Source organism: Nicotiana tomentosiformis, chromosome 3, assembly GCF_000390325.3.
Source record: "Nicotiana tomentosiformis chromosome 3, ASM39032v3, whole genome shotgun sequence".
In the NCBI taxonomy this organism is placed as follows: domain Eukaryota; kingdom Viridiplantae; phylum Streptophyta; class Magnoliopsida; order Solanales; family Solanaceae; genus Nicotiana; species Nicotiana tomentosiformis.
Window position 1 is genome coordinate 148,863,471 of NC_090814.1, and position 15,133 is coordinate 148,878,603.

The following is a 15,133-nucleotide window of genomic DNA, read 5'->3' on the forward strand; positions in this document are numbered from 1 at the left end:
AGTGTGACTTCCCCCGTAGTTGGGGGCGGGGGTTAAGCGTACGATTTGACAATGAACACTAAATGAAAGAGGCAAATCAATTTTCTCACCCGCCTACGATTGATTGGAGACTTATTCAGTAGGTCCTCCTTCCCTACAGAATGGAATTCCAGGGCATCTTGCTTAGATCGCATTTGCTTTCCCTTACACCTGAATAGTGAAAGATTGAGCCTTTTTTGTTCAACCCAAGTGTTGGAGTTCCAGAGCACACTCTACCTTTGCTTCCTCATTCTTCTGTGCCAAGAATGATCCAATTGAATCTTCTGAAGCTGATATGTAAAATCTCAAGGGCTCAGAAGAGGCTCATTTATGCTAATCAAATTAGTACTCGTGCGGAAGTATTTCCCCTATCATAGAAGGTGTGAAGCAGGCGGGGTCTTTAAAGAAAAAAAGCAAAGCAAGTTCCAGGGATGCGGGCAGAGGGGGGTTTCTCGATAGTCCAAAACTAGTGATCTAGGCTTCTCCAGCAAAGAATCGACGCATGCCGAGTAGACTACAATTTGTGGCACCATATCCTACCTATCTCGAAGGGAAGTCTCCAAAGTGGGATTGTATATTAACTCAGTCTCCGACGAAGAAGGTTCAGGCATGCTTCGACTTAGCCCTATGATCTGCTAATTTATCTCTTTTTCTGGTATTTCGCAAAGGAGGTGGATAGGGTCAGTGAAAGAAGTGGCGAGGGCAGAAGAAAGGGTTTTCAATTCAAGGTTCCCGCTCCTGAAAATGGGTATTAAACAAAGGACATAGTGGGTTAGGTAAAACCTCTTTTGAGAGGAAAGATCTATCAAAGCAGAAAGTCCAAAGCCAAAGGTTTTTTTCAATGCGTATGCTTTAAAAGTCAGACTTGGAATATATTATTTATCTGTACTTTATTAATGGGATAGGAATTCGTAGTGGGACTTTCATAGATCCTTCGAGCGAGAAAGGTGCTGCGCCGGGGCCTCCTCAAGGTCATTCGGAACCACTTGTTGGCTGTTTATTGACCATAGCAACGCAATGTTCAGTGGTGGGGCAAAGCACTAGCGAGAAGCTTCCCTTGGGATTGTTTTCCCAGGCAATTTTCCTTTTTTGCGCTTATACGCTTTTCTCTGTCTTTGATGTCAAGCCCAGTCCCAGTGACCCATTGGATTGGATTTCTCCCTTGGGCGGACTCCATATGGGGATAACTTGTTCCAAGTAAAGTCCAGGAATGAATGCTTATTAAGGAATCGGTAAGCTGATGTGCCATTACTGGGTTCCATCCTCTGGCAATTATCGACTCGGGAATGAACGAAGTCGCTTCACTTCAAAGTAGAGGTTTGTGGTAACGGTGGACTGACAGATCAGCTCCAAGGCCTGAGTGCCTAGGTTGCAGTGGTAAGAGTCGCTGCCGATGAGTTCCAGCTGCCAGAGTCTTCGATAAGAAAGAGGCGTCTGAGTAAACAGAAGTGAGATCTTTCTAGTTCTTGAACTAGCCTTCCCCAGCTTGAAGTCAAGTGAGGAACTCTTTCTCTTATATAGGCTATTTTGCCTTGAAATCCCATTCTATCCATCTTATTCTTCTGTGTAAGTAAAGACTAGCAGGGCATTCTCTTGCATCAATTCCTCTCTCACTCACGATGAAAGCTAAGAGCTTGCTCGAAGACAGCCTTTACTTTCTAGTTGTAATCTTTCCTATCCTTTAGGCGGGGATAGGTTCATAGGAGGACTTGGTTACATAGGAAGGAAAGGCTTAAACTAGAAGGGATAAGAAAGGGAATTTGCAACACTCTTAGTAGAAGGCCGAGTTGAAACTCCCTCTATCCTCAGTTATTGCGTACAGGACAAGCAAGTTATTGAGGGCTCTTTATGCCAAATACTTTTACACTAAAGGGGATAAAACAAGAAATATCCTAAGCAATAAAGATCTTCCTATTGATACTAGCACTAGTGGGACTGGCTCCCGGGGAAAAGGAATTACACTAGATCTTGGCAATGGCACTCCAACAAGCTCGGCAGGGAGAGAAAGAAGAGAAGGAGAAGAGGAAGTACGACGAAAAGGGTATGAAATAGGTTGCTTGTAGCGATTGCGATTGCTTATTTGGTTGGGATTACCAGCCTGACCAAAGAATAAGATAAAAAGAAGAGTTCCCGCCTACGGCTACATGCCCATTAAGAGCTATACCTGGAGTCGAGCTAACTGCATAGGCAGAGGGGAACTTTCCTAAAAAGCCTAATAGCAATTAACCGCATTGGAAACGACGAATCACACTCTGAAAGGAGGTTCCCTCCCAATAGATGTCAGGAGGGAGCAAGGCGTGATTGCTCTGTCATCCTCCGACCGCCCCCCTTTCCACCTCTAAGTAGTGGTGTTGGTGTGTCTCGTTGCAATCATTCCGGTCAATCCCTTTCCTGAACCATAGGTAAGGGATGACAGGAGATGGCCCCTATAGCAAAATAAACCAGCCCCTCATTTGAGAGAGTAAATAGAATAGTGTCGGGCTTACGACAGTCTGACTTTTGAACGACTAAGCAACTACTAAGCTCCCGCCCACCCCCAACCAATTAGGGTAAAGTGTTCATTCATACCTTCAACAGCACCGAGATATTGGCCCATGACCATGTTTACTTCATCTTCAAGAGCAAGCATCCTGGCTCTCAGGGCCTCAGGCAACCCTGGATCCTTTCCTACTTCCTTAGTGATTCCAAGAAGATGCTTCAACCCTGTTAAGTTTTAGCTGGATATCACGGTCCAATAAAGATTTCCAATTTTGATTTGGAATTGTTGAGCAGTAGGTTAAAGATAACCTCCTTTGAAGTACCCTGTGTGGATCCGGGGGATGCTTCTGCACTGGCTTTGCTAGCTTACGTGATGGGCTGTAAGACGCTCAATCAATCGGGCGCTATCCCACCCTTCTTCCTTGATCTACACATTCACGCCCTTTAGAGTTAAGGAATGATGGTTAAGAGTTCTTACTTTTGAGTTCCCACTCTGACTATTTAGAAGGCTATAATAATACCTTAATGAATTGAAGCGGATAAAGCTCAGCATTTCTCTAATTTGAATCGAAAGTTGCTTTTTACTCCTCCGCCTTTGAAGGCTGGTTACATCCAATGTCTCCTACGAGGCTGTCTTAAAGTCCTCTTTGTCTAGGCAGAGGTATAGCCCTTTTTGAATACATTTGACTTGGTGCTCACTTGTAGGAAGATTCCCCGCTCTGAAGTCAAGTCTTTTTTGGAGCTCCTTCCAAAGAGGTTGGGATTAGACTTTCAATTGGATGTGTCCCGGTCAAATCGTTAACGACAGATCCCTGCAGACGTACTACTTTCAATCAAACCTTCTCTCCTTTACCTTCTTGATTGATAGATAGTGAGGCCTAGGACTTGCTTCCTTAGATTTGTTGAATTTACTCTGTCTTCACGAATTGGATTTGAACAAATATCTCTGGGCGACTTTCCTTTTAATCGATCGTGAGGGGGGTTTCCACTTTATTACTCGGGTAGAGTGAAATGGCTAGGCTCCCCTATCACCTTTCCTTTCGGTGATATATTTTGCCTTAGCACTTACGAAGTAGACGTCACTTATTGAGTTGAAGTGAAGTCTTTCCGTTCCCGATTCAATTACAGCTATTCTCGCTAAAGCCCGATCTGATCCCGCTTGAGTGGCAGGGAGAAATCCTGATCTTCCAATTGCGTCAATACAATAAGATAGATGCCTGAATCGCTCCGTGGCTTTATATACCCCAAAAAAGAATGAATAGGCGAGGCGCCCAGATGGAAAAATTACGATAGAAATAAAGCTTGGAAATGAAGGATGTGCTCGCGGAAACAATGAGATCATCAACATAAACTATAAGATAGACTTGAATGCCTGTTAATCGGTATTCTATATGATGTGATGTTGCTAGTTTCATCTGCTAGTAAGAGAAGCTGCGGTGAATGAATCCTTCTTAGCTAAGGAATGTTTGTTGGACACCCACCCATTGTCCAGCTCCGGCTAACGCTCCTCGTTGCCTTTGTTTTCACGGTCTCATCACTTAGTGGTCTGGCATGCAGTTAAATAGGTTGACCCTGGAAACCGCTTTCTTAAGTATGCTGTACTAGGGGACAATGTAGGAGGACGCTCGTGTATATGAAAGAATTTTGGGTAATTGGGCTTTTTCTTTCCTATCAGAAATCTATGATTTCCCATCAAGGTTCAGCTGTGAATTCGCAAAGAGGTTCAGGGTTCGTAATTTGAGTAAGGATCTTTCACCTATCTAAATTTGGGCTCTTATGAACTCTCACCATCCCTATGGTACTATGGCTGTACAGCTACAGTACCCTATGAAGAGATTTTCCACTCTTTGTTTTGTAGAGTAGGGGGCTGGGGGTTACCATGCTCTATCTAGAATCGACCATGTTAGAAGTCTTAAGGTAGAGAGGTTGATTGTGCTTCATGTCTCCCAAGAGCGTATTGTTCTGAGTGAGGGTAATGTTTGCTATCGCCGCTTCCTGTTTTGCTTTCTTAGCGAAATGCTTGCTTCCGTTCACATCAAACATCGTTCTTTTCCCTTTTGCCCCTACCTTGGTGTTGACCCTAGGTTCGCTAGCTTCCTTTCCGGTCTCGTATGGGGAGTAAGTTAAGCCATTCCACTAAAATACTCTTTATTGATTGAGCTTTCTCAGTCTTGGTTTGAAAGCCTTGACAGTTCAGTTCGCGTAGTTCGTAGCCATCGTTAGAGGAAAGAACTTGTATTACAAGGATTCAGAAACTGTAAATCTGGCAATTCCTACCAGGGTGGTGGGTCAGAGCGGATTCCCTTGCTTTAGGGCAGGAATAGCGGAATGGTTAGGGGGCCTGTCTTTAAGCAGCTGGCTTCCACGTAGCTACAGCTACAGAGGATAGTCTCTAAAAGCTACAACCGTCTCTTCTTATTATTCTCCGAAAACATACCTAGGTTTTGGCAATCACTCTACTGATAGAGAACCTAAGAGCTACCAATAAACCTTTAGGCAGGCAGCGGAAATGGTAAATGTCGTCTTCCTTTACAATGACTTCTTCCTTTCCTCTTCACCATACTAAATTCTAGCTCACCCTCGGATCAGGGGATACCTTAAGTCAGCAGCTTCCTTTGAAGATAGGGCATTTACATAAACTCCGAAATCGTACCCAGGGAGCTTACATTAGGAAACTCCCAAGCTTGCCGAGGAAGGAACAAAACAGAGAAAGACACCGTCCAACCCCTTTTTTATGCGCGCGTACCACTTTTGAGTATCTTTGCACTACTAGCTCCCTTAGATCATTGGCTACCAGAAAGACTAGAACTCAGGAACATCAATATGGTTAGGGATCATTAAGGTACGGCCCTTAGCCTATTCCTTTCTGCCTTTTGAACGAATCTAGAACCTCAATTAGCAGATTCATTAGAAACCTTTCTTGGAAGACTCAATTCATTAGATAAGCCTAGTACATAATCACTGATAGGATCATTCCTGAAATTAACAAATCATTAATGGGCACTTTGAAGCAAGTTGATCCTAGAAGACTAACCTCATAGCTCACTTAGATCAATCAGTTCAAGCATTGACAAACCCGCCTTCCTTCTGTGTTCAGGACGGAGACTCTTTCTGCCTTTGTCGAACTGCCTTGACGCCTTGGCAGGCTTTGACCTGCTTTCCTTCGCTTACCGGAGAGCGGATTCTTTATTACTGACTTTTCACGGTTGATCGCACCTCGCACCTAAAGGAGTCGGTCCTTGTGAGGAGGAGGACTCTTCTCTTGCTGTCAAAAGTGCTTACTCATGGTCTATCGTGCAGTTGATGATATCATTCTGGACTAGTTTCCAGGCATACGCCAACCATACATACCGCTTTCTCGTTCAGGAATTTCTTAAGATTAAGGTTCGAAAGGACCAGGCGGTGATGAAGTATGAGTCTAAAACACTATATGCAGAGCTGCCTTAGCTCAATAGATCAACGAATCAGGAGATGACTTCTTAAACATTCACGAATGGAAAAGAGTTGCTTTAGGCACGGACCACAAACCCACGAACCTAATAGTTGGATCCATGAGGAGACAGGAGAAAGCCATTCATTCCGGTCATTGAGCCCGGATTGAGGATTGATTGATCTAAACCAAAGACTTGATTATATATAGGAGAAAGGCGTTCTCATACCCTGATACCACTTTGTGGAAACCTAGAACAGAAGAAAGTCTCTTTAGGATGGCTCTGTCCTAGCTAGACCGAGTCACAACTACTTATTATGGATGACTCAGGCACACTTCCCTATACTTCTCCTAAGTGACATCAAAATACTCTTTCAGCCGATTCGAAAGCAGCAATAGATGAGATTGAATCAGACAGAAGGTTCACCCCTCACCCTGGGGGATTGGGGAGTTGAGACTTCCCTTCTCTTAGGCCCGCTGTAAGGCCAATAAGATTAGGAAGAAGGAGATTGGATTCTTCCTTTTATCCGGACTGACTCTAATCGTGATTTTGACTCTATTATGATACCTCCCTCTGTCGCAATAGAAATCGAGAATGGAGGTGACTTCGCTACACTTGTTTATTGTTGGAAATTCCAACTCGAAGGCCCTAGTACTACTGACTTTGCACCAGAAACAATTGAAGCCTTTTTTCGGCATCCCTTCTCAGACATCTTATTCCTTGCCTTAGTAATGTGCAATCAGCTACTTGGCACCTTCCCTTATTCTCCTTCCTTTCCTTTTAGATCTGAGGTAGTACTAATTAATGCTTGAATTGCTCCTATTAGAAATAGGGCTACTCTTGGGTACGAAAGAAGGATATTCCGAGCCTGGGCACATCCCTTTGATAGCTTTGTTTAGCCTCCTTTACTATGTCAATCCCTCCGTATTGGTTATGGCTGAAGCCGATCCTCTCCTTGGTACTTCACCTAGTGGCTAATCTCAAGTATCTTCTCTCGACCGGATGGGCCTATGTCACTAGAACAGGTGAGGAAGACCTCCAATCACTGTACTGGCAATTCAAGATGAACTCCTTCCATGCCAACAATAATAGTACTAAACTTTCAAAATAAGAGAGATGAGATCAAGCTTTGAAGTTGGTAGCTGAAAGAAAGCTGTTCGTGAAGGTCAGACCAAAGCATAAGGAAGGAAGCTCACTCAGAAGCGAATTCTGACTACTATTTTAGAGTACCAAAGCTCAATGGCATTGATCACACCTACGACCAGAATAAAGAAAATACCTAGCGCCCCGGTCCCTCCATTGACTGGCTTAGAGGGCATTCCGCACAATGACCAGTGCAATTCGCGCATCTGTCGGTAGAGGGTTCAGATAAAGTAAGTAGCTCGCAAAGAGGGAGTTCCCTGGCTGGTACCAATAGATAGAGCTACTAGTAAGATAAGCAAAGGCGGTTGAGAGTGGAAGGAGTTAACCTCTCAGCCTCAAGGTGAAAAAATATAGCAACTGACAAGGAGTAGCTGTATAGGTACCAGTTAGGGTGCCAATCTAGTATAGCACTGCTAACAGGACGGTCAGTCGATAGCGAAAGCAAAACTTCTCACATCGCTATGACTCTTTGTTCTCATGACCTCAAAGTGATTGACTACATTCAATATAAAGGAGAAAAAAGGATTTATCCCCCTATTCAACTACCCATCCAAGAGCATTTGGCTTCAGAATACTTTATTCTTTTTATTTTTCTATGGACTGTATAAATCTTCTCTTCCAGCCCAAAGGAGGATAATCTCTTTTGGCAGCTCAATCCTCACGGTAATAATTATGCCAATTCTGCCTAAAACTCTCTTCAGGTGATCAAGGGGGCTCCCTTTTTCAGTAGATGGGATTTGTATAAAAGGTATTATCTAAACACTTCTTTTCTCTGGCTTGCTCTTTCAAATAAAATTTTGGCCTGCAGTAATGTAATCAGGATTTCATCTCCTAAATTCTTTTTTCTATGAAAGCAAGAGGTGGAAAGTTTTGTTAGAAATTCTGCCTTATTCCATGAGATCTAGAAGCACTTCTGCTACTTTCTCTCTTCCCTAGCGCTCTTTTTTTTTTTACTTTTTTCAAAGGGCAATGAAGGCCTTCCTTATAAGTTCTCGCTCGATCGAAAGGATATAACACATACGAAACCTTAGCTTCGCTGACTTTATGAGGTCTAACCTTCGCCACGACATTAGTGGCTTAGCTCTTCGCGCTTCCCGCAGGCTTTTTTATAGAGAGAGAGTAGGGGGAGGGGGGGGCGGCACGGAAGATTGGTCCGCTCCAAAAAGTTGAGTTTTTTGGTTCGCCCCCCTATGTGGTCGGCCTTCTTACCAGTCTGCCTCCTTTCTCTTGATAGAATGTATCAATACCCGAGCTCCAGCTTTGCTTGCGTTCTTCACCGGCGCTCGCCAGATGTATCACTTATCCCGCTCCCCATGGAGCAGTAAGGAGTCTTCTTGTGTGTTACAATCTTTACGGGAATGAATCGCATATGTTGGTTGAGAATTGCTCGGGAATTCATTGATAATGACTTTGCCAGGTTCTAGGGAGGCTACTCTTCTTTTTTGTCGATCGAGCTGCTTTCCCTCATTCCACTCGTCCAGCCCTCTTCACGAACTTGTACAATCGATGCCACAAAGATAGCCAACTCTATTATCAAAGAAATAAGGAAAGGGGCGACAATTTGGCACCAGATATCCGGAGGTGTGGAAAGAGCAGCTGTGAGAAGCGGAAAAACCATCAAAAAACGACGATTGTTCGTGGAGGTTTCTACAGAAAGACCCCTTGGTTCTGGCAAACGGATCACAATTACAGGTACCTGGGAGCATACCGATGGAATGAACGAAATACGAACAGTTAACATAATATGGTCATAGATCTTAGGTTGTAACTTGATCATGAGCGAATTTGTTGATGTTGCACCCATGAAGTATGGAAAGTGCCAAACATTGGGAACTACCCGGGGAGGAGTTAGGAACAGGAACAAGGAGAAGCGAGAACCACTTAAATGGAGGAATCGATTGTATTTCGTCCTTTGTTCCCCATAGCAACTGGGGATCAAAAAGCACCAAATTTGATGACTTATTAAGGGAAAGACGAAGTAAGAGCATGCTATTGGAGACGTTGCAACATATGTCGGGAAGGCCTCCGTTGATTGTGTACGAACAAAATACGAATCCAAAGGCAGGGTAAGAAAGGGTTTAGCTAATGGAGATATTAACTCTTCCGGGAACCAGTAACGCGTAAACCATGTCAAACCAAGACCAATCAATATCCGAACGGAACGGATTCGAACTTCTCCTAGAATAGTTTCCGGTGCGAAATGAAATTCATAGGATATATATGAGTAATTCAAAGGATAAATATAAATATTTGATAGGATTCGATTCATTTTAGTAATGAACAAAACAAATAGGATTGATTATGTATCACAATTTCATCACTACATCGAAGGCTTTTTTGTAAATATATTGATAAGATAGCTTGGTATCCAAACATAAAGAATTATGATCCTTCTTGTGTACATAAGAAATTGGGTGGGTATAGGGCATATAACAAAAAGGGTTTCCTCGATCATAAAATAAAAAAAGAAAAAGCAGACAGGAACAGTTTGATTCTTTAAACAAGCAGGTTTTGGCTTCTTTTTTAGCACCCTAATTCTCTTGTTGGCTTTGATACCATGAAATAAAATAGAGAAAAAGACCTTCAAGAGAATAAATAAATAAAACCATTTTCAAGAGACAAACTCCAGTGAACCCCTTTCCTCCCATTCATTGCCCTTTGAAAGAAGTAAAAATAAAAAAAGAATCTAACGCTCTAGTCGAATTGAAGACTTTCAACACTCATGCTATTTGAAAGAGCTTTCAACATGGAGTGGAGACTCCATAACGTACACAAAGAGTAAGCGATCTATGAATATCATCCCAATTCAGGTCTTGTTCCGCACTTAAATGGATAACTCAAACCCTTACCTTGACCAGTTTGTAGTGGAAAACCTCAATGACATAATCATTTATAGTCACTCACTGGAGATTTGGAACCCTGAGTACAGTGTTCCGGGTGTATCAGGAAAAGAGGCTGTACGTGAAAGAGTACTCAGACGAAAGTGCTATTTCTTTGCCATTGGATCAGCAAGGGTGTGATTCAGATGGATCAAGAGAAGACCAGGTCTGTTTTGGACTGGGAAGTGCCGAAGAAGGAGAGAGCAGGCAGCAGTGGTGAAGCTGGATGCTCGAAGTCATTTTAGATACGGCAAGACAGCTCAGGAGGAGTAGAAAGTTGCCACAACCTAAGAGGGGTTTATAGGAAGCCAAAAAATGTGAGCCTTTTTACATACTTCTTAAAGGGGGAGAGCGCCAGGAGAACGTCGAGACGCCATCAGTTTGGAGCGCGAGGCCAGCAGAGCTTGTTGCAGAGGAGATAAGAAAAGGCTCAGCAGAGGGGATCTGGTAACAGTTATGAAAGTGGAGGAGTGGGGCATTTTTCTCGTTATTGTTCCAATGTTCAGACGGATGAATGCTGCTAGGGGAGTGCAGAATAGACCAGCTGAAGATGGAAGAGTGAACGTTGTCGAGCCTAGAGCCCGGGAAGCTCTAAAGGTAAGTTCAAGTCGGAAATATAGTGGGGGTTCTCAAGCTTAGGAGAGGAGACAGTTTCGCTGTCGTTAGATTATGTGGCAACGTCAGCAGAAAGGAGGAGAAGACGGAAGGCTGTATTCAAAATCTATGTCGGAATTGGCCAGTACAAAGATAATCATTGATGCTGGGAGTTTGGATAAGATAGCGTCCACAGAGATGGTAGATCAGTTGGGGCTAGGGAAGTTAAAGCAGGACGTCTGGTGTGACGTCGTCCTTATGGACGTATTACATATCCTACTCGGAAGACCTTGGTAATACGAGTAGGGTTCTACCTGCGTAGAGAGAACACCGCTTTACTTTTAACGGGAAACACGGTTATTGCCATCAGAAGACTTTGGTTGGCTAAGGAGAAAGGGTGTTTGTTGGCATACCATTTCTGGACGTGGTAAAGAGTCCATAGAATGCTATGCCTTGATAGCAACAAAGCCAACTAGCAGAGCCGATTCGGGGATCGGTGGGATGCCGTAGCTTTAAGAGATAAGGGCGGAGGCAATCGAAAAGGCTTTTTAGGAACGAGGCCCCCTCCCTCCTATGTTGTAAAAGGGAAGTGCAAATCTTTATCTTTCTGCGACACTCTTCCGACTTGATGCCGCCCCTGAATCCACAAGTACCGGCTTGATTACCCCCTAAGATAAGAGGAGGATATAGAAGCAGATTTAGTTGCAAGTAGGAGCGAGTCTACCCTGCAAAGTGGCTTCTCGCTTATCCCCATTTTCAAATGAGGAGATCCGATGTCAAATGCAGGAATTGCTGTCAAAGGGGCGGGAGAGTCTCAGTCTGTGTTCAACGCCTTCTTGACTAGCTCAAAAGGAAGCAGCTGGAGTGTGTAGATGGGCTTTGAATAAGAGTTGGGTGATTTATTTCCAATAATGCCAACGATGGATGATATTATGGATTAATTGCCTGTCGGGAGCGTGTTACTTTTCAAAGCTTACCTTATATTATTAAAGAAAGGGGAAAGGGCTTTTTTTTTTTATAGAGAGAGAGTAAGGGGGGTTTTCTGGGGCTTTGAAGCAGGGCCACTTATATTGCAAAACTTTCAGAGACGGGATGGAAAGTCTTTCGTGAGAAAAGATGGTAGGCTTGATACGGATACAGCTGCTTATCACCCACCTTAGAATCAAGCAGTTCAGTTCGACTATACCCGCCTAAATTCCCTCATTCAGGACAGATGGAAGCAGGTTATGGATCTGTTCAAGTTGGTCGATCAATCCCTCCTTTCTTTCCCCTGCCTCCGGACACCTTAGAATAGATTTGATTGGAAGGAGGGTAAGGAACGAACACAGTGGTTTGACTTCTAGGATCCCAATCGGCCTGCATCAGCGGAAAATGGAACTATTGAATCATGGGTGACTCACTTTATCGGGATGGGAAGAATTGCAACATCGGCATTTCTTTCCTTCCCTAAATCGATCCACTAGTAGGTAGCGGTAGGAGAGATCCATTATGGTGGGATGGACCGTTCTTGAATTCCGGCCGACATTTCTGTCAATCGGCGGAAGACTCACGCATACTGGGAGGGTACGACTTCAAGGGATGGACTCGATCGAACGGCCAACCACTTGCTATTTTTGTAGGATATGAAATCCAAAAGACCATTATTAGCGTGTAGTAGATTGGCCCGAGTGCGTAATAGGCCAGTCGAGAAGAAATTAAATCAATAGATTGAACGGTAGATAAAGGATCAGAGGATGAGAGGGGTAGATCTACCCAATATGGACCGATAACGGATGGTCCCCGCCAACTGCTTATCTCTCTTCCTCGCATTCCATTCATGACCTAACGACTATCCCTCTTTCGGGGAGGGAATCACTTGCTGGATCGAACCCAAGGATAGGTTTGATCGGCCGGGTGTTGGATCGAATGAACATTCAACCGCGTCATCACGGCAGCGATGGATGTCCAACCTTTAGATCTCTTCTTTCTCAATAAAGGCGGGTAAGGAAAGTCCGAAGGCTAATCCGGCAACTGCTGGCTAGAAGGCGAAAACTTCTTTTGCCAATCAAAGCCCCAAAACTAGTAAGGGTACTCGTGCCCCAGCAAGCCACCCCAACCCTACCGCCAAAGCTTGACTTTACTAAACAAGCAAGAAAGGCTCCTTCTATCTTATTAGTCAAGCGCTAACGAGCAAGAAAACGGATATGCCCTAAGAAGCAACTTCGTGCAGCTGCTGCGCCCTTGCTTCTTGCTTTAGAAAGATTGCTCGTTAGCTAGGCCGTTTTCAATAAGGCTCGCGCTAGGCGCTCACCTTTTTTGGCTAAGCCGTATCGTATCTTGCTGGTAATGGATTGATTCTTGAATCTTGCTTGGTTTAGGCAGGTAAGTGTTAAGAGGCTCTTGTTGGCTTTCATTAGGTATACATAGGTACACATAGGACTTTCTTGCAATACATAGTGGTTGGCTTCGAATCACATGAAGCCCATATAGATGTCCACTCCTATTTCCTCTAAAGCTCTCCCTGTGGGGAACACAATCAGTCCATACAAGGACCTACTGAGTCATCCACCCTTGCATCTATTTGATGCATCATCACATGGCCGTCGTGTAACTCCTCGAGAATCATGTCATTCGCCTGTCACGTGTTGCCACCAGAGTCATAAATACTCGAAGTAAGCTCCTGGCTCGCCCCTATCTCTAAAGGGGCTTACGAACGAGCGGAGTGCTTACGGCCGTGGTAGCTGCGAGCCTCCTGGGTCTTGCTCTCTTGTCTTTTTTCCTCCGCCTTCCTCTTGTAATTGACCCTTTCTTTTCTGCTACGCCTATCCATCCGTCAGATTGACATCCAGCCGGGTGAGCGATAGCGGCTCCTGTTTACTAATAGATCTGCCGCCGCTAGTATAACAAAAAAAAGCACATAAGGATCCAGAATATTAAAATATACTGATCACTGATCAGGATCATATAAAGCCCGGTATTCCCAGAAAGGATAGTCGTGATGTCCCTTCATGGCCGGCCTTTTCAGTATGGAGCCGAAGGCGAGGGTTTCCAGCAGGCCCCCTTCTCTGGCTTTTCCTTTAAGTGACAAGGGGGGTGAGGTAAGGAGTAGTATAAGAGTGGTTCGGTCATCGATAAGCCTCTCCTTATTCATTCTATAGGGCGGGGCTGCGGACCAACAATCCAGCAAAAGGGCTGAAAAGCTCCTTTATTAAACCTTCCCCTTTTAATAATAAGAAGGTAAGCATCAAAGCCCAGAAAACCCAACCTATACAAAGAGCTCTTTTCAGCCCCTACTCCTAACAAGTGAAAGTTGCTGGCACCCACCATATCTTGCTTCGGGGCCGATCTCTTGTATCAGAGCAAACAAATTCAATGATTTTCTATATTCTATTTATTTCTTTTTATTGTTGAGTTTTTTCCACCACAAACAGATTTGCCGCATGGATTGGATAGAGTCCCCTGATCTCGACATTCAAGCACGAATCCCTTGAGCGCTTTGGCGGCGGATAGCAGCATGGGCAAAGCACTCTGCTGCGGCGAGCAGCCGGTTCTTATTGCATTCACCAAGATAGTCTTGCTCGCTCCTGAACTCTGCGGCGAGTTCAGCCACCACCTCCGGGTCTGAGCTCTACTCGAGCGTAGTCATCCAGCTTCGTGACTTTGCTTAGCTTCCAGCATTGCAAAGGGATAACCTTTCACTATCTAGGCGCCCTCGAAGGAGGGGTCCCATGGACTTCTTCCCCGAAGGTCAAGCCGTAGTTCCTGTCCCTGGGAGAAGTGGAAGGAGTTAGGAGGATGGAGCGCCATTTGCCCTAAGAAATAGGCGGCTTCGCCTTCAAGCCGTCAATAAAATCGAGCTAATATGTGATCATGACAGTACACTGATGCATAGGTCTTCTTTACTTTACGGCCTTTTGATTATGATGCATCATGAACGTGCCAATATGTGATCGGGGTGAGCGGTGGTTAGATATAGGAGCGGCTCACCCCCTTGTCACTTAAAGGGCGAAGTCGCCGAAGCGAGTCTAAAGGCCAAAGAGTCATCTTTGACAAGTTTGGGATTCACTATCGCTTTCCGCTTGGAGCGGCTCACCCCCTTGTCAGTTAAAGGGCAAAGTCGCCGAAGCGAGTCTAAAGGCCAAAGAGTCATCTTTGAAGGCTACTATGCATCCTTATTCATAGTAGAGTGTAAGGTAGGTTTGGGTATAGCAGGACTTGAACCTGCGACCATTAGGTTAAAAGCCTAATGCTCTACCAACTGAGCTATACATTCCAAAAAAGATGTAGTATTAAATAAGGATTGGTACGGAAAAGAGGCCGGCCCCCCTTCTTCTCATCATATTAAAGGAGCGCGGCTCTGTATGAGGCTCGTGCTGCAGAGCAAGCGGAAGAAAACGTAAGGTCGCGCGTTAGCACTCCTGCAAGAAAACGGATGCGCTAAGGCGCAACTTCGCGCAGCTGCTATGCCCTTGCTTCTTGCCCCTTATTTCAAACTCAAGGAAAGCCTTGATCGATATGAGAAAGTTGCGCTCAAGCGCCCAACCTAGTAAAGGGGCTTGGGCTCGAAAGCCGGCCTTACTCAACAAGCACCTTTCTTAGTAAGGTTGCTTG

The 15,133-nt window shown here is 44.6% G+C and overlaps 1 long non-coding RNA gene and 1 other non-coding gene across 2 annotated transcripts in view; one reads left to right on the forward strand and one right to left on the reverse strand.

The window, feature by feature from the left end:
• Nucleotides 1–15,133, forward strand: part of LOC138907263 (uncharacterized) — a 59,167-nt gene that overhangs the window by 4,696 nt on the left and 39,338 nt on the right. The gene's annotated exons all lie outside the window — the stretch shown is intronic.
• Nucleotides 14,723–14,796, reverse strand: TRNAK-UUU (transfer RNA lysine (anticodon UUU)). Its single transcript has one exon. It is a non-coding gene; the product is annotated as a tRNA-Lys (tRNA).